The sequence below is a fragment of the Gossypium arboreum genome, chromosome 11 (genome assembly GCF_025698485.1).
Source record: "Gossypium arboreum isolate Shixiya-1 chromosome 11, ASM2569848v2, whole genome shotgun sequence".
NCBI classification, from domain to species: Eukaryota; Viridiplantae; Streptophyta; class Magnoliopsida; order Malvales; family Malvaceae; genus Gossypium; species Gossypium arboreum.
The window spans coordinates 72,824,410-72,845,777 of NC_069080.1; positions in this window are offsets into that span (position 1 = coordinate 72,824,410).

Below are 21,368 nucleotides of genomic sequence, written 5' to 3' on the forward strand. Positions count from 1 at the left end.
CCACCAATTAGCAGCATCCTTATCCACCCATTGCACTCCTTCAGCATGCTGCTAGGAAAGTCCGGTTCAGACTCCAACTCCTTCCCCACGCGAGCAGCAAAAACCCAAACCTTCCGTGCACGAGGTGAGGCTTGAACCCCAGTCCTCTGTCGGCCCTTGCTCCTTCACCCGTGCTACTGGCCACTACACCACGCTTCTTTCTTTACTAATATAAGGTCACAATTAATCTTAATCTATTCCTGCTGAAGCCTCGGTTACTTAGAAAATAAAAAGGAAATTTCGCCTACTATACATCTCGAACCTGAGACCTTCTAAACACATACATACGCTACTTACCACTGCACCGAAGTTCCTTTCATGACATAATCTTCACATAATTAACTTATAACCCTTACCTGCTTCAGTTCTGGCCCGCTTTTAAAAATAAAAAAGAATTTTTCCGCGCAAGGACTCGAACCTGCGCCTTCTCCGCGTGCCCAGCATGTTGCTGCCACTGCGCCACGGGCACTCCTTGTGTTGGGTTATGCTCGCAACTACTCTTAACCCTTATTTTAACCGCAACCTGAATACTAAAAAAAACAACCATTTGCGCGCACCATGCCTTGAACCCAGGCACCTCTCACGCCCTCCTAGCGTGCTTAGCCACTGGGCCAAGTGCTTGTTTGTGGTAAAACTCAGCCCAAATTATTAATAAAGCCTACTGCCCAGATTCCCTTAAGAGGCAAAATTTAAGAATTTTGCTAAAGCTATGGGCCGAGCCCCAGACTTTTCCCACACCATAAACCTTCGCAATTTATTTAATTACTAAACTAAACATACAAAAAATAATAATAATAACATCCAAATTATTCGGGCCGTCCGAACCCAGACTCAAGGCCTAATACTTCCTGGCCCAAAAATTGGGGCGTTACAACTCTACTCTCCTTAAAGAAATTTTGTCCTCGAAATTTCAAACTATCAACTAATCGTATTACTCAAGTCAAACCACTATGCTTTCACTGCGGACTCTGATTAAAAATAATTCTTACTATGACTGTAACACCCCGTACCCGAGACCGTTGCCGGAGTCGAACACGAGGTGCTAACCGACTTAATTCATTTACTCTCACGGTCCATTTAAAAATTTTCAGACGATTGGTGATCAAGTCCACTGTCACTTTAAAAATCATAACTTGAGTTCCACAACTCAAAAATCAGTTTCAAAATTTTTCCCCGAAACTAGACTCATATTCCATCTACAGATTTTTTTCTAGAATTTTTGGTTGGGCCAATTAGTACAGTTTATTAGTTAAAACCTCCCCGGTTACAGGGTGCGACTACACCGACCTTCATGCATTACGATTTGGATATCTCCCTGTACAGGGCTTCAATACTGATGCCGTTTGTTTCTACAGAAACTAGACTCAAAAAGGAATCTATACATATATGGAATGACTTCTAAATATCTCTGGTTAATTTATAATGAATTTCCAAAGTCAGATCAGGGGATCCAGAAACTGTTCTGGCCCTGTCTCACGAAAACTTTAACATCTCATAATATACTATTCATATGAACGTTTTGTTACTTTCCTATGAAAATAGATTCATCAAGGTTCGATTACATAATTTATTCGCTATTTAATTCCATTCCTACTATTTTTAGAGATTTTTCACCTCCACATCACTGCTGCCACCAGCATCTATTTTTAAGGTAAACTTTACCTATTTCATGATCCTCCATGGATCAACTAGAGTTTGTCATACATATACCAAAAGTGATCATGAATAACCATTCTCATGACTAACCGTTACCAACATTTCCATACCTCTCGACGGTCGACATACAAAACGATTATAATGCTATGATCAAAGTATACTTAAGCCATTTTCGCATGGCTATCCAAATTTACACAAAACCGAAAGGTACATGACCTACAACAAAAAGGTAGTCCTATACATTAACCAAAATATCCTCTCACTACTAGTCTATTCTATACATGCCATAAGATATTCCAAAACGTAGCAGTACCAAACAAAGGATGGTGATAATGTGACTAGTTGTTTGACGATCCCCGAGCCCGTAGCTTCCAAATGAGATCTATAAAACAGAGGAAACAAAGTACACGGAGTAAGCATTACAATGCTTAGTAAGTTTCAAGCGGTGTCAACAGATAACAATCAAATTATAACATAGTTGTTCGTATTTTTATTTCACTCTTCCTTCGGCATACCATCCCTTTTCCTAATATGCACGCCTCATCATATGTAATAGGCATATAAATTCTCACTTGATGGTGACCTCTTATGATCATAGGTAAATTACATATTTTTACCTAACTTTCCACATTGACCAAATGCACAATAATCATAGAACAGTCTTATTGCTTTACTCACATGTGCATAACATAACGACCTTGTGATTTAGTCTAAATCAAACTTAAATATAATCTCAAATACATACCTGACCAACTTAACGCATTGAACGTATTTATTACTAATTGTCACTGTGAAGTCGCATAATCTTACGCTTTACTTGAATCTTCAGCAAAACCTTTAGTTCGGGGCTTACCCGGAAAAAATCTCCACACGTAGTCATCGAGTCATTAGAGCTCGGATATAGTACGAGCACGAAGCCTACGGTCATTAATCAGTGATAATATTCTCGCATAAGGCCTGCGGGGTTTTAACCCGGATATAGTACTGACACAAATGCACTTCGGGACTTATCACATTTATACACTTTCACATCCATCACGTTGGCCACTCGGCCCTATCACATATATACACTTTCACATTCATCACATTGGCCATTCGGCCTTATCACATATATACACCTTCACATTCATCACATCGGCCATTAGGCCTTATCACATATATATACACTTTCACATTCATCACATCGGCCATTAGGCCTTATCACATATATATACACTTTCACATTCATCACATCGGCCATTAGGCCTTATCTCATATTTATTGTAACACCGCGAACCCGAGACCATCGCCGGAGTCGAACACGAGGTGTTAACAGACTTCAAGCCACTTATTAGAAATTTTCCAGACAGGCTACCAATCTGCATACGGGTCGCATTAAAAATAATATCTTGAGTTCTGAAACTCGAAATCCAGATCCGTAAATTTTCCCCGAAACTAGACTCATATATGCATCTACAAATTTTTTTCTAGAATTTTTGGTCGGGCCAATTAGTACAGTTTATTAGTTGAAGTCCCCCATGTTACAGGGATTTACTACACTGACCTTTGTGCATTACGACTTGGATATCTCCCTGTACAGGGCTTCAATATTGATGCCATTTGTTTCTATAGAAACTAGACTCAAAAAGGAATCTGTACATATATGGCATGGCTTCTAATTATCTCTGGTCAATTCATGATGAATTCCCAAAGTTAGGACAGGGACTCCAGTAACCGTTCTGGCCCTGTCCCGCGAGAACTTAAATATCTCTTAACATACAGCTCATATGGTTGCTTCGTTTCTTCTATATGAAAATAGACTCATCGGGCTTCGATTCCATAATTCATTCATTATTTAATTCCATTTCTCCTATTTTTAGTGATTTTTCAATCTCACGTCACTGCTGCTGCCAGCACCTGTTACTAAAGCAACTATGCCTATTTCATGATTTCCCTTTGATCTAACTAGTGATTCATCATACATGTCACAAATTATGATCATGACTAGCCATACCAAAGGCTAATCATTGTCAAACATCTCCCTACTACACTATTGCCATATCATGAATTTTAACACCAAAATAATCAACCATGGCATATGGCATAAAAATCGAATTACCAAGACTTGCAACTTAACATTAGAGATCTAAATCCAACCGAACATTTATGCCATTTTCGCATGGCTAAAAGTTTACATACCAAAGTTCAACAAAGCATATTAGCCTATACATGCCAAAATGTTCTACTAGACCGACTACAAAAAAAGATACCAAAAGTTGCTAGCCGGTGTGATGACTTCGATAACGATCACGAGCATGCAAAAGGACGAGTCCAAGAAACCTAAAATAGGCGACAAGCAAACACCGAGTGAGTATATAACTCAGTAAGCCATAAGCATTATATTGCCGTTCAGTAATAATATATCATAAGAGAAAATAATTAATGCGGATTAAAATCCTCCATCCACACCCAAACGTGCTATAATTCCTTAGGCATTTCGGTTTGATCTCATACCAAGCCCTACTTTGATATTTCATACATTACACCATATGACATTGCATGCATTTATCTTCAAGTATAATCACCACATAGGTCAAGACTTACCAAGCTAAATTCCAAATATAAATAAAATGTCTATTCCTCATGAGCTCAAGGTGTTTACTCGCATCACTGTCCATGATTGACTCGGTAAGGCCGCACACGTAGATCATGTATGTTCATTTGAGGATGTGTAATAAGCCCGCACACTTAGTGCTTAATAGTCGAACTCGCACACTTAGTGCTATATAATCAAACTTGCACACTTAGTGCTATACAATTTGAACCCGCACACTTAGTGCCAATTTGTGATCATAAATGTTTACACCCGCACACTTAGTGCCAAACCAATAACTCAATACATCTCACCTCTTTTCTTTCCATTCAATACTTTCATCACCACATACATACACGTATATATATATATATTTATCATTCCATTCAGCATCATTACTTGGACATTACGACCATTTAAATTAGTACAAAATAAGTGCTTAATGACTTACCTTATATTGGATGAAATGATTCCCAATCGACTACTCGATTATCTTTGCTTTGCCTTTGCTTGATTCTCCCTCTTTGATGTCTTGATCTAAAATGAATACATTTAGTAGTTTAATCTTCTTGCTAGATTTTTATGTGTATAATTTAATGGTTTTCACCCCATTTCACAACTATCCTTGTTCAAAATATCAAAACCTCAACCAATATTCGATTAATGCTTCAAGGTCGAATGTATTGTCACCATTAAGTTAATCTAGTCTCAAGTATTTTTAATCCTAATAAACAACATCATGAATCAACTCAACCTTATAAGCCAATATTACTCCTACAATCGATTGTAAAGAGTTAACAAAGAAAATATATTTTCACAAACATATACACCCATATGGCCGATTATACCAAATCAAGTTTAACCTTACTTATCTCAAAATTTTCATTCCATACTATCATCCCCATGACATAACAAAGTTTTGAACCATGGACTAATTAGAACTAAAACTAGCAACTAAAAACATGCATGAATCTCATGGCACAACATCAAACATACCTTAATCTAGATACAAGGATAGCCAACCTCTTCCTAATCCTCTTCCAAACCAACCATGAGCAAGAACCCCTTTCTTCTCCTTGGGATTTTCGGCCAAAAGGATGAAAAAAGATGAACAAATTTTTTGTTTTCTTTCTCACCTTCACGGCAATGGGGAGGGGGAGAAGCCTTCACACACACATTTTTTTCTCATTTTTTTATTGCTCATGCACCTTATTTTATTTATTCCAACATAAAACACTCACCCAACATGTTTCATGACATGTTTTGCCCATGATTCCTTGTCATGGCCGGCCACTAGCACTTGGGGGGGGGGAATTTGACATGCAAGTCCTCCCTTTTGACTACATGTACTATTAGGTCCTTATAGATTAGCCTATCATTTTTCAAAAGTGTCATACAAGTCCTACTAACTGAATTCACATGCAATCGACTAAACCGAAGCTTGAAATTTTCACACATTCATAAATACATATTCTAGACAATAAATATTACGGTCCCGAAACCACTCCCCGACTAGGGTCAATTTTGGGCTGTCACAACTCTCCCCCACTTAAGAAATTTTCGTCCCCGAAAATCTTACCGATAAATAGGTTTGGGTAACGCTCTTTCATAGAGTTCTCGGGTTCCCAAGTAGCTTCTTCCATCCCGTGTTTGAGCCATAACACTTTTACTAACGGAACCCTTTTGTTTTGCAACTCCTTCACTTCACGAGCTAGGATACGAATCGGTTCTTCTTCATAACTCATATCGGCTTGAATTTCAATCTCGGAGGGGTTTATTACATGCGAAGGATCGGATCGGTAACGTCGAAGCATCGAAACATGGAAAACGTTGTGGATCCTTTCGAGTTCAGGGGGTAAAAGCAACCTATACACTAGTGGGCCAACTCGTTCAGAGATCTCATACGGCCCAATGAATCTCGGACTCAATTTGCCCTTACGGCCAAATCTGAGTATCTTTTTCCAAGGTGATACCTTAAGAAACACTTTCTCTCCCACCTGATACTCAATATCTCTTCGTTTTAAATCCGCGTCGACTTCGACGATCCGATGTCGCTTCGGACTCTCACGAATTATACTTACTTTCTGTTCAGCATCTTTAATCAAATCCACTCCGAAAATTTTACTTTCACCGAGCTCGGTCCAAACCAATGGTGTACGGCATTTTCGACCATACAAAGCCTCGTAAGGCGCCATCTTAATGCTTGACTGAAAACTATTGTTGTGCGAATTCAATCAAGGGTAAATCTGTTCCCATGAACCACTAAACTCGAGGATGCAACATCTCAACATATCCTCAAGTATCTGAATTATCCGCCGGATTGACCATCGGTTTGGGGATGAAAAGCGGTGCTAAAATGCAGCTTGGTACCCAAAGCTTCTTGCAATTTCTTCCAAAATCGTGAGGTGAATCTCGGATCTCGTCCGACACAATAGAAATCGGTACCCGTGTAATCTCACAACTGAGAAACATACAATTCAGCTAGCTTATCCAATGAAAAATCCGTGCGTGCGGGGATAAAGTGAGCCGACTTAGTCAATCTATCAACGACGACCCAAATTGCATCTTTCTTACTTGCCGACATCGGCAAGCCGATACAAAATCCATCGTGACTTGTTCCCATTTCCATTCGTGTATCATGATTGGTCAAGCAAACCCGTGGGCACTTGATGTTCCGCCTTTACTTGCTGACATACTAAGCACTTCGAAACAAAGTCGAAAATGTCTCGTTTCATACCATGCCCCCAAAACTGGCGTCTCAGGTCATTGTACATTTTCATACTCCCCGGGTGAATTGACATTCGGCTACAATGAGCTTAGTTCAGAATCATAGAAATGAGTTCTGAATTTCTTGGGACACACAAACGATTTCTGAACCTCAAACAATCATCATCATCAACTTGAAACTCTGATTCCATATTCGGAACACATTCAGCCCGTTTTGCAACCAATTCATCATCGACTTTTTGAGCTTCACGAATTTGATGAGTCAACAAGGGTTTGGCCTTTAATTCCACCACTAGTACATTGTCGGATAGAATGCATAAGTGTACATTCATCGTCAGAAGGCAAACGGTGATTTACGACTTAGGGCATCTGCAACCACATTAGCCTTTCCCGGGTGATAGTCAATGACAAGCTCATAATCTTTTAACAACTCGAGCCAACGTCTTTGTCGCAGATTCAAGTCTCTTTGAGTCATCAAATATTTGAGACTTTTGTGATCCGAATACACATGGCACTTCTCACCAAATAAGTAATGTCGCCATATTTTCAAGGCGAATACGATGGCAGCTAATTCGAGATCATGGGTCGGATAATTTTTCTCATGTGGCTTTAATTGTCTCGACGCATAGGCCACAACTCGACCTCCTTGCATCAATACACAACCCAACCCAAGTAGGGATGCGTCACTATAAATGACAAACTCTTTGCCTGATTCGGGTTGCACTAAAACTGGAGCTTCAGTCAAATAAGTTTTCAGTTGATCGAAACTTTTCTGACATTTTTCCGTCCATTCAAACTTAACATCTTTTTGAAGTAGCTTCGTCATGGGTGTGGCTATCATCGAGAAACCTTTACAAACCGTCGGTAGTAACCTAAGCAAGTCCCAAAATCTCCGGACCTCGGTAGTATTTCTGAGGCTTCCGTTAAGTATGGCTAAAATTTTGCTCGAATCGACTCGAATACCCGATGCCGATACCACATGACCCAAGAAGATAACCTCTTAACATGAACTCACATTTCTTGAACTTAGCATATAACCGCTTATCCCGTAAAATTTGCAACACTAATCTCGGTGTTCAAGATGTTCGGTCTCATTTCTTGAATAGACCAAGATGTCATCAACGAACACAACTACGAACCGGTCCAAATCATCGCTCAAGATCCGATTCATCAAATCCATAAATACCGCGAGGGCATTAGTGAGCCCGAACGGCATCACTAAGAACTCGTAGTGACCGTACCTCGCTCGAAGCGGTTTTGGAGTACGTCCAATCTCGAATCCAAGAATCGATAATAACCCGACCTCAAATCTATCTTCAAAACACCGAGGCTCCCTTTAGTTGATCGAACAAATCATCAATACGCGGTAACGGATATTTATTCTTTATCGTCACTTTATTCAGCTGACGATAGTCAATACACAATCTCATGGTTCCGTCCTTCTTTTTCACAAACAATACTGGTGCACCCCAAGGTGAGAAACTTGGTCGAGCGAAACCTCTATCCGTCAATTCTTGCAACTGAGCCTTCAACTCCTTCAACTCGGTTGGTGCCATACGATACGGTGCTATCGAAATTGGCGTAGTCCCAGGTACAAGCTCAATACCAAACTCTATCTCCCGCACAGGTGGCAAGCCCGGTAATTCTTTGGGAAAAACGTCTGGGTATTCACTAACCACATTTCTGAGCCAACATTGACGATATCACAGCTGGCAACCCCTTTAAGTCCGTAGACTCAACTCGGATCATCTCGTTATTTGCGCACCTCAAGTCAACGGTTTTTCTTTTGCAACTCACCACCGCGTCATATACGGTCAACCAGTCCATACCAAGAATAACATCGAATTCATCAAATGGTAAAAGCATCAAATCGGCCGAAAAACAGGATTCTCGGATCATTAGAGGGCATCTCTTACACACTTTGTCAACAAGCGCATATTGACCCAAGGGATTTGACACTCGAATTACGAACTCAGTAGACTCAATAGGCAGAGTCTTACTGGATGCTAAAGTCTCACATACATAAGAATGAGTAGAGCCAGGGTCGATTAATGCAATTACATTAGTATCAAAAAGAGTGAAAGTACCAGTGATAACATCAGGGGAGGATGCTTCCTCTCGTGCACGGATGGCATATGCCCTAGCAGGAGTACGGGTCTCAGATCGAACAGCCGTATCAATGGCCCCTCTCTGACTACCACTCCTACCTCCTGAAATTCTTGGTGGTCTACCTCTAGCTGTTATTCCACTAGGTCTTGCACCTTGCATCCTATTCTTCTCATCAAGCTCCGTGCAATCTCGAATAAAGTGGTCCTTCGAACCGCATCCGTAACAGGCCCTGTTAGTAGACTTACCCCAACATTCACCTATGTGTCTTCTTCCACATTGGGGGCATTCAGGTTTCTCTTGACGGTTATTGCCCACACTAGCTACCGAAGTAGCTCGGGAGTCCGTCGATGGTCGTCCTCTAATGGAAATTCCCGCAGTCGTCCTCGATTTATTAGTGTCCTCCCTGAACTTCTTTACAGCCGAGAACGGAGCTTTACCCATCGATCTCTTACGATAGTCTTTAGCTTCAAATTCAGCCTTCTTCTTCTCCTTTCCAAGTTCTTCCGCCTTGCAGGCTCGTTCGACTAGCTTTACGAACTCCTTTATCTCCAAAATACCCACTAGTAGTTTTAAATCTTCATTCAATCCTTCTTCAAATCTTTTGCACATAGCAACCTCATCGCCACACACTCCGAGCATACCGACTAAGTCTTACGAACTCATGTTCAGATTCGTATCTTGTCATACGGCCTTGCTTGAGTTCCAAGAATTCCTTACGCTTTTGATCGATGAACTGTTGACTAATATATTTCTTTCAAATTCGCTTTGAAAGAAATCCCAAGTAACTCGCTTCGTTTGGGACTATGGAGATCAAAGTCCTCCACCAATAGTAAGTCGAGTCTCGCAACAAGGATATAGCACACTTTAGACATTCATCGGTGTGCATGATAGTTCATCAAACACCGAATGGTGTTATCAAGCCGAACTCGGCTCTTTCGGCATCATCAAGAACTATGGCCTTGAACTCCTCACCCCGCACTTCCTAATCAAGTCTACTGGTGGCTTACTCAAATTTCACAGATCGAATCGATGGCATTACGGGCTCTTGGTAGTCCTATATAATCAAACTTGCACACTTAGTGCTATACAATTTGAACCCGCACACTTAGTGCCAATTTGTGATCATAAATGTTTACACCCGCACACTTAGTGCCGAAACCAATAACTCAATACATCTCACCTCTTTTCTTTCCATTCAATACTTTCATCACCACATACATACACGTATATATATATATTTATCATTCCATTCAGCATCATTACTTGGACATTACGACCATTTAAATTAGTACAAAATAAGTGCTTAATGACTTACCTTATATTGGATGAAATGATTCCCAATCGACTACTCGATTATCTTTGCTTTGCCTTTGCTTGATTCTCCTCTTTGATGTCTTGATCTAAAATGAATACATTTAGTAGTTTAATCTTCTTGCTGGATTTTTATGTGTATAATTTAATGGTTTTCACCCCATTTCACAACTATCCTTGTTCAAAATATCAAAACCTCAACAAATATTCGATTAATGCTTCAAGGTCGAATGTATTGTCACCATTAAGTTAATCTAGTCTCAAGTATTTTTAATCCTAATAAACAACATCATGAATCAACTCAACCTTATAAGCCAATATTACTCCTACAATCGATTGTAAAGAGTTAACAAAGAAAATATATTTTCACAAACATATACACCCATATGGCCGATTATACCAAATCAAGTTTAACCTTACTTATCTCAAAATTTTCATTCCATACTATCATCCCCATGACATAACAAAGTTTTGAACCATGGACTAATTAGAACTAAAACTAGCAACTAAAACATGCATGAATCTCATGGCACAACATCAAACATACCTTAATCTAGATACAAGGATAGCCAACCTCTTCCTAATCCTCTTCCAAACCAACCATGAGCAAGAACCCTTTCTTCTCCTTGGGATTTTCGCCAAAAGGATGAAAAATGATGAACAAATTTTTTGTTTTCTTTCTCACCTTCACGGCAATGGGGAGGGGGGGAGAAGCCTTCACACACACATTTTTTTCTCATTTTTTTATTGCTCATGCACCTTATTTTATTTATTCCAACATAAAACACTCACCCAACATGTTTCATGACATGTTTTGCCCATGATTCCTTGTCATGGCCGGCCACTAGCACTTGGGGGAAATTTGACATGCAAGTCCTCCCTTTTGACTACATGTACTATTAGGTCCTTATAGATTAGCCTATCATTTTTCAAAAGTGTCATACAAGTCCTACTAACTGAATTCACATGCAATCGACTAAACCGAAGCTTGAAATTTTCACACATTCATAAATACATATTCTAGACAATAAATATTACGTTCAAACATTTCGGTGACTCGGTTTAGCGGTCCCGAAACCACTTCCCGACTAGGGTCAATTTTGGGCTGTCACATTTATACACATTCACATTCATCGCGTAAAATCTTAAACCAAAATATAAATTCTCATGTATTCACATCACAATTATTCAAATATACTTCACATACCACATATACTATCATGTACAGACTTGGTCTTGGCCGAATCTACATCAATCATTTTCCAATGAATAATTCAATTTCACGCCATACTATCATTTCATATTCGAATACTCATAAACTTACAATTTCACAAATTTTAATATCAAAGATCCATCTAACACTCATATATCATTTTACAATATCACGAATTAGAATTCAAGTATGGGTTTAATCAATAGCTTATGAGCAACTAAAACAAGTTTTATCCATGTTTACAACAAAAATCACATATTCACTACAGGCTGTTTTCCTGAGCAATGGTCACTAAATTATTTATAACCGGAGCTACAAGGCTCCAAATCACTTGCCGTTAATTTTCCCTGAATATAGACTCGTATATCTTCCATCCATAAATTTTTCAGAATTTTAGGTTTGGCCAATCAATACCAGATTTTTCTTAAAGTTTCCCCTGTTTCACTGTTTGACTAACCTGACCAGTCTTCACTACGAATCAAAATTCTCATTGTACAGAATTCAAAGTATGTTCTATTTGATTTCATTTGAAACTAGACTCATTAAGGAGTCCAAGAATATAAATGTTATCTTGTAACCATTTTTGTACAAATTATAGTGATTTTCTTAAAACAGAACAGGGATTTCGAGTCATTCTGACCCTGTCCCACACAACTTTAAATATCTCTTTATAGGAAATTTCTTTGCTTCCACGGTCTCTTTTATAGGAAACTAGACCAACTAAGCTTTGATTACATATTTTATTCAGCCTATAATTCCACACCAACAATTTATAGTGATTTTCTAAAATCACATTACTGCTGCTGTCCAAGCAAATTATTACAATTTGCTCTTAAATTTCCAAGTCCAAACACATATGAACTTACCATTTGAGTTTAAGACATATCATGGCCACATCATATCTTATTAAATCAACTCATTATGTCCTATTATGGTTGAATTTACTCAACGTTTAATCGCTTAAAACTTACCTCGGAAGTGGTCGACGATTAGATGTCCACGGCTATTCGTTTACTTCCTCTTTTCTCCTATCCGACTGTGATCCTCTTTGCTCTTAAGCTAATTCAAACAAATTTAACTTATTAAAGTCTCATTATGCTAGCTTATGGCCGAATATGACAAGGAGTTTGATAGGTCATATGGCCACCTTTAGCTCAAACACAAAATGGTCATACGCATTTTTAATCACATTGAGCAATTTAATACAACTAATCTAACATTTTCTCATATGCACCTTTATGACCGAATACATGCAACACCCAGCTATCTATTCATTCATGTGTGCATCTTATTTAAGCATGTATATCCACAATCGAATTCATCATATAAATATCTATGATTTCACTCAAATAATCTCATTACAACACATGGTGCTCCAACCATTATTTAAATTCAAAGCTCGGCTAGTACACATATATACACTAGCAATCCATTACTAACATTTGCAATTCATCTTAATAGCTAGCTTAGCAAACCTTAATTTAACACATACTTCATACATATCACATTCCAAGCATTCCCTTAATTCTATCACTTAAAACACACACATTACTCAATAACTTCATAGCTCAAATTCAGCAACTACACCACTAATATTCAAAATCATATTCGGCCTTAGTACTCCCTTGTTAGCCGATTTTTCTTCATTTAGCAACTAAAATATAATAAACCACAACATTTAAATTCATCTCATTCTTCTCCCATTTGACCGAATGAACATTTATCAAATGAAAATTCAACTAAACAACAATATCTTTCTTTCTAAAATGTATATACACTCACACGGCAACTTTCAATTTATACTTTTCAACCATGAACTCTACTCATTCAAACATCATTTAAGCCACTTAACAATTAATTAACATCTTTCAAAAAAACTTATCAAAATGACACCAATTTAGCAATTGCCGAATGGACATTTGTCTATTGATGCATGAAATTAAACCATGGGTTAAATAAGCTATGCACTTATCAATCTAATCTCATAGTCAATTAAAAAGAAAATCACAATGCATACCTTAAACTAGGATAGCCATGGCCGACTACCTTGGTTTTTCCTCTTCAATATTCCCTTTCCCACATTCGGCAATCAAGAAGAAGGATGAGCATGCATTTTTTGTTTCCTTTTGTTATCTTTCTTCAACCCATGGCAATGGAGGGGGAGAACATGGATGAGACAACTTTGTTTTCATCACCCTCCTTTTCATTTCTTTATTACTAACCTTTTTTCTTTTATTGTTTCCTACATACCCCATTATCACAAAGTGTTTATAATATGGTTAATCCCATAGCATGGCCGGCCACTAGTTCATCTTTTGGGTATTTTGACATGCAAGGACAACATTTTCTAAGATGCATCAATAGGCCACTTTAACATTTGCCTAGCACATTTCTAAATTTTCTCACACAAATCCTATTTAGCAAAATTCACTTACAATTAACAAAATTCAAACATGAAATTTTCACACATGCCTATATACATATAATAAGCATCAAATATAATGGTTAATTATTTTTATGACTCGGTTTTGTGGTCCCGAAACCACTTTCCGACTGGGGTCACTTTAGAGGTGTCACAACGACCCAGAACATCTAATTACAAAAGTAAAGAAACATTTATCAAGCACACATTCAACTCGTAACACATACTTAGATAGAATAAGCTTGGCAATCCCGAGCTCGATGCTCCTTGGACCCACATCTAAAGCATGCTCCTATCTTCCTATGGCATTCACCCGGATGAAGCCCATTGCAGTTCTTGCAGGTTGGAAAGTTTGGTCATGTCTTAACATGTTTCATAGAACGAGGCTTGGTCTTCTGAGAACTAGAATAACATCCAAATTATTTGGGCCGTCTTCTACCTGAACCCAGACTCAAGGCCCAATATTTCCAGGCCTAAAAATCGGGGCGTTACATGTTATTAATTATGTGTGATACAATTGAAGATTACATGTGAATGTAGTATGTGTGTTCAGCATTGTAAATAAATAGTATGAATTTTGTAGAATTGATTCTTGAATATGAGCATATATGTGATCATGTAAATTCGGCCAAATTAGTGGTATATGTACATGATGTTATATTATGGTTCTTGAGCTTATATAAATGCGTATGTGTATGTTTGATTATATTAAGACATTTTGGCTTTGATAGATGAATAATATTAGGTCAAAATGATTAAGTAAGCATTCAGCCAAGGTAGTGTTTATTATGAAAATGTGTTATTTATCTCATTTGTATGTTTGAGGTTAAGCTTGATAATGATAATGAAATTTGGATTAGCTTAAAATGAGTTGATTATAACAATAGGATGTTTATTTTCTTATGACTTACTAAGATATTATAGCTTACTTTGTGTTTTCATGTTCATTCTGTTTTATAGATTTTGGATTCAAGTTACAAGCTCGGGGATCGTCAGCAAAGTCTATACACTATCAACCGTCTTCGGTATTTTATAAGTTACATTTTGGAACTATGGCATGTATAGGCTAGAATGCATTTTGGAATGCTATATTTTGGTTTATGTATAAAGGCCATGTGAAAATGGCTTAATCTCTATGCTTGAGTATGTTTTGGTTAAATAATGGTTTGAGTCTATTTTAGATATTATGCCTTATACCTTGGATGATTAGAACTTGTGTTGTGTGTGCATATTGAGATTGGTTGATAAATGAAATGGTCATAATACATGTATAATTATGTTTGCTCAACTTGGACGCAGTTTGTATAGGAAAAGTTATATATGAAATTTAGGTTATTATGTTAGGTTAACGTGCTATAAATTATTTGGTAATAGAGGGCATATTATAATGATCGAATATGAGGGGAAATATATTGTATGTTTCTTTTAAATATTGTTCATAGAAGTTGTGTCTTGAATATACATATGTATCCATAATCGATGGCTAAATTATCTTTGAAAAGTATATTTTATTTCATGTTTTGGTATTAAAATGTATTCGCTATATATTCATACGACTAGAATTTATTTGGGTATATGTTTATTATTTAATATGCTTGTTTTTGGAGAATGGTATACAAATTTTGGTTAGCATTGAAATGAATGGGGTGTTGAGATATATGTTACTTATATGAATATGATGATATGTAACTTTATAAATTTGCAAGTTGACAGATCCATTTATTTATATACTATTAGTATGCTTTGAATGTTGGGTTCACATATTTCATTTGAATATGAAATGAATTGTATCGGGTTATAAGTTAAGCATTAGATCTCTAAATAAATATTTTTGAATTGAGTAATTGAATCAAACTGTGTTATGTCTGGCAATACCTTATAACCCCAATTCAATGACGGATACGGGTTAGGGGTGTTACACATATATACAACCAAAACATGGTACCAAATAAGCCAAATCACATGGCTTAGCTTATACGCAAAAACATAACAAAAATCAAGTTGTCAAGTATCATAACTAACATCATTTAAACTAGCCTATACATGTCATATTTACAAATATTCACAAGTTCAAAATACCAATCAGAAATTAGATAGTGTGACGTGCAACTCTGACTTGTCTGAAATGAGCGAGCTAACGAACCTCTAAAAAGAAACAGATAAGCTTATAGCTTAGTAAGCCCGTATAATTCAGAATTAAACTTACCATTTATACATAATGAAAGCAATACAAATATGGAACCAATTCAATTAACTGACACCTAATCACAAGTATTCATCAAATGTTAGTCATTATAAACATACATGAAATCATCCATTAATACAATGCTTCTCATCATTCTAGATTCATGTATCATGTATAACATTAATAACACTTATAACCCGTAACTTGTCTGTATATACAGTATTTAGGCCTTTTGAAACTATTAGAACTTCAAAGGATAGTCTAGTGAAAAATGTCAGTAATTCGTCAATTCATCATCATACATGCTCTTTCGAGGCATGGTCGGTAAGCTCCTCCTGAGCTGATAAATAATAAGCTCTATTGAGCTGAAAACGGTAAGCTCAATTGAGATGAAAACGGTAAGCTCTATCGAGCTGAATCAGTAAGCTCCAATGAGTTGAAATAGTACGCTCTTACGAGTTGTGGTGAGTCTACAACAAATGTAGGAGCTCAACCAATACGGTAATCTCAATAACACATCACTCGTATCCAATGAATTCACATAGTTCAAACGGGGTTCGGTAATGAATATAATATATCATTAAGGCATTCGTATTCCAAGTATTTCAATTAAATACATTCAATTCAACAATTACAAGTATAGAAAAGTTTGATTCCAATTACACGAACTTACCTTGAGTTGCTTGGATAAAAACTATTGTCTATTCATCAACCTTTCTTTTTCCCCGATCTAGTTTCGGTATTTGCTTATCTTGATCTATATGATATCAAATTAACTCATTCAAACTTTCATTCAATTCAATTTAGCCTAAAACAACCATTTTGGCTAAATTATAAATTTACCCCTAGACTTTTGACTACTTTGCAATTTAGTCCTTAACACATAAAAATGCAAAATTGCACAATTAAGCCATAACCCATTGTAGCAAAAATTTATAGGGACTCCTATTAGCCTATATCTTTCATTATTTCACACTTTTAACCACCACATTTTATAATTTCACAATTAAATCCCTATTTTACATTTTTGTCAAAAATCACTTTGTAAAAACTTGTACCTCTATCATTAAAGCTTCAAAATCTATCATTAAACATTTAAATACTCAAGCATTCAAAAATGGCATCATTCAAAATCTATACCAGTTTCAAAATCGAAGGTACGTGCTAGCTAGATTAAGATGCAACGAGCTTAAAAACATAGAAATCATTAAAAATCGATCAAAAATCTACCTTAATCAAGGATTGAAGTTGCCGAAACTTAAAGGCATAAAAATGGTTTCTCTTCGCTTTATTTTTGGTGATGAATGAATGAAAATTAAGGAAATTTTGGTATTTTTATTATTATTATAACTTAATAACTAAATTACTAATATAACCTTATAACAAAACTTAATATATTATGTTATTCATGGACATAAATGTCCACTAACCTTAATCATGGTAAAATAACATTATAAGAACTTCCATATTAATAAATCATATCTATTTAATACATTTAAACAATAGAACTCAACTTTTACGCGTTACGCGATTTAGTCCTTTTTACCGAATTAAGCATTTAAAAGGTAAAATTTCTTTACGAAACTTTCACATAATTAATCTATCATGCTGTAAACCTTACTAAAACAATAAAATAAATAATTTGACTTTGGAGTTGCGGTCCCGAAACCATTGTTCTGATTTGACCTAAAAATGGGCTGTTACAAAGAGGGTTAATTTGGCCCAAGTACTAATCAGTTTATTTTTCTATTACACTTCAATTCATCAAATAAATGTAGTTTGAGCTCGAGGCCTAGAAAAGTGAATAGAAGGAAATTACCATACAAGTGTTATCCATAAAACCCCCTAAAAAACCCTAATTTTTTACGCCACTTTCTCAAAGCCTTGCTGCCCAAATCACTAGCTTTAGCTAAATTTTAGCTAAAATTTTCCCTAACCAATCACTATATAAACCCTTCTTTACCACCATATTTTTCACACCATTCAAGTATTTAGCTTCAACCCTAGCCACCTATTTCCTTTCTTTTTGTTAACGACCTCAATTTCCGAAAGTTGTCTGTAACACCCCTAACTCGTATCCATCGCCAGAATAGGGTTTCAGAGCATTATCGGACCTAACAATTAAACAATCATACATTTTTGATATCCAATAATGTGGATTCACATTCAATCATGTTGTCCCTAATACGAACCTTTGAGGCCCAAATCATGCATTAGAAGTAGTTCGAGACTAAACCAATAACTCAGGAAATTTTTGGAAACATAGAAAATTTTTCAAATATAGGGGATACACACCTGTGTGGTCCGGCCGTGTGTCTCACACGGCCAAAGACAAACCCGTGTGCCAGGTCGTGTGCTAGGTCGTGCAAAAACTATAGTGTATACGACTTATGCTACACGGCCAAGTCACACGCCCGTCTGTTGGGCCGTGTGGAGCATATTGAATTGATCTCTAATAAACAATCAGGGGCACACGGCCATGTCACATGACCATCTGTCACACACGGCTGAGAGACATGCCCGTTTCCCTGCCTGTGTGGACAAAAATAGACTATTTTCCATGTAATCTTTTTCACCCAAATTTGCATCCACCTAAACATGTCAAATGGTATATAACATAGCATCAAAAGGCATTCAAACCAATCTCATCTAATCCTAAATCATGCTATTTCCATACCAACAACTATTTTGCTCATAACATCATAAATTTTCCAATCCAAAACATACCAATATCATCTTCAAGAATTCACCTAGTTGGTCACTTTCAAATATGCATTATTTACCTAATTCTTAGCATGTTAATACAATCTCAATATACAACCATTTGGTACACAAAATACCAATTCTCAACAAGCATTCACATAGCAATTATACACAACATACTAAAAGGCCATTTGCACATATATACACATCACCAAGTATACCAAAATAAGCCAAATCACATGGCTATACACATAACCAAAACATACATCATTTACAAGCCAAATCAGTTGGCTAAATCCATTACCAACATATATGCCATATTAACCACAATACCTATACAGGCCATATAACCAAATACACAAGCTCAAAAGTGTAACAGCCCGATTTAGAACCTAATCAGAACAGTGGTTTTGGAACCAAAAATCCTAGTAAAAAATATTTAAAAATTATTTTCTATGTTTATTTGTGTGAATTTATATCTGTAAAATTTTCGTAATTTAATTTTATCGTTTAGGTATCCAATTAAATAAAAGGACTTAATCGCGTAAAATGAAAATTTGGTGATTAGTTGTATAAAGTATCAAATTGCTATTGGCTTTTAAAGTTGAAGTCTTAAAGTTTTAAATAGACCATTTGATTAGGTAATGGCTGATTGTACCCATGAATTATGTGTTTAAGTTATTTAATTATAAAGGTTATATTAATAATTAATTAAAATGTTAATATATATCATAATAAAACATAAGTAAAATACATGTTATATTTTTTTTCACCACCGAAATAACAAATAAGAAAGAAAAAAAGAAAAGAACTAGGTTTGGGCATCCTCTCAAGCTCAATCAAGGTTCGTTTTTTGTTCGGTTTTTGATAATTTTTACGTTTTTGAGATCGTTGCTTCGAGTACTACAAAACCCATACATAAATTTTTTATTTTGGTGAATATTTTGAGTTATGACATTGTTGAGAGCTTGTGATTTTTGTTGTTTGATGATTAAATATGAAAGATATGTTTTAGATTAACATGTTTTATATTGGAGTTTTTGATGATTTTGAGTAATTAGAACTAAATTACAAAAATGATAATTTGAGGGATTAAAATGTGAAATAAATGAAATATATGGATTTGTATGAGAGTGGATGAAATTTGGCCCAACATGGGTATCTTGAAATTTTGTATATTTTGTGTTTTGTGCAATAGGGACTAAATTGTAAAAATTGTAAATGTCAGGTGTAAACTAGTAATTTGCTCATTTATGTGCTTTTGGAATAAATTTAATGAAAATATGTTTGAATGAGCTTAATTTGAATATGTTTAGATCAAGAGCTAAAGAAATCGGATTTGGATCGAGGAAAAATGAAAGTCGTCAAGTAACTTCCCTGTTCCAGATGGGTTTAATGGTAGTTAAATGTTAATATTACATGCTGGTATGAAATGTGTGAATATATATAAGCTATGGCTAAAAATGATTAAGCTTGGCTATTATATTTCCAGATGGGTTTCGACCGAGTTACGACGTCCGAAATCCCCGTATGAACCTTAGGAATAGTTAGGATACATATATCATGACATAGGATTCTGATATATGTGTACGATTAAGACCATGGCATCGATATGTGATTCTGATATGTGTTTACGAGTAAGACCCTATCGGGACAATGGCATCGATATGTGACTACATATGTAAAACCACGTCTGGGATGTTGGCACTGTACGACTTGTGTGTTTATCCCAGTGTCCTACCCAATTCCAAATGGTTCATTGGGTTACGATAAAGTGTGAACGTACATGTTGAATAAGCTAAATGACTAGGTATGAAATAGGTTAATAACACTTGTGATAAGGTAAGTAAGTACTTCATGTTTGATACAAATGGTTTATGAGGTAAATGTAGAATGTGTATAATTATAAAAGTGTGTTCGATCTTGATAGATATATTGTGATTGTCTTCAAAATGATATGTGATATGTGTATAGATGTAACCATGTGTTTTCGGCCATTTAGGTAATGTGTACATGATGACATATTATGACGCTTGAGTTGTGTTTATGAGTATAAGTATATTTGATAATGATATATTGGCCTTGTAAGTGAAATATGAATTACTTATATTGGTTATATGTGCATTCGGCCAAGGTGGGAATTTTGTATAAAGACAAAAATATCATTTATGAAATTAGTAGGTTGAGACTAAGCATAATTATGCTAGTATAATTCAGTTTAGTTTAAAATGAGTTGGTTATATTACTAGATTGTTTACTTGCTTATGGCTTACTAAGCTATAATAGCTTACTGTGTGTGTATTTGTTTCTGTTTTATAGATTTTAGATTCAAGTTTCAAGTTCGGGGATCGTCAGCATAGTCTATCACACTATCGACCGCTTTTGGTATTTATAAAGTTGCATTTTGGAACTATAGCATGTATAGGCTGGA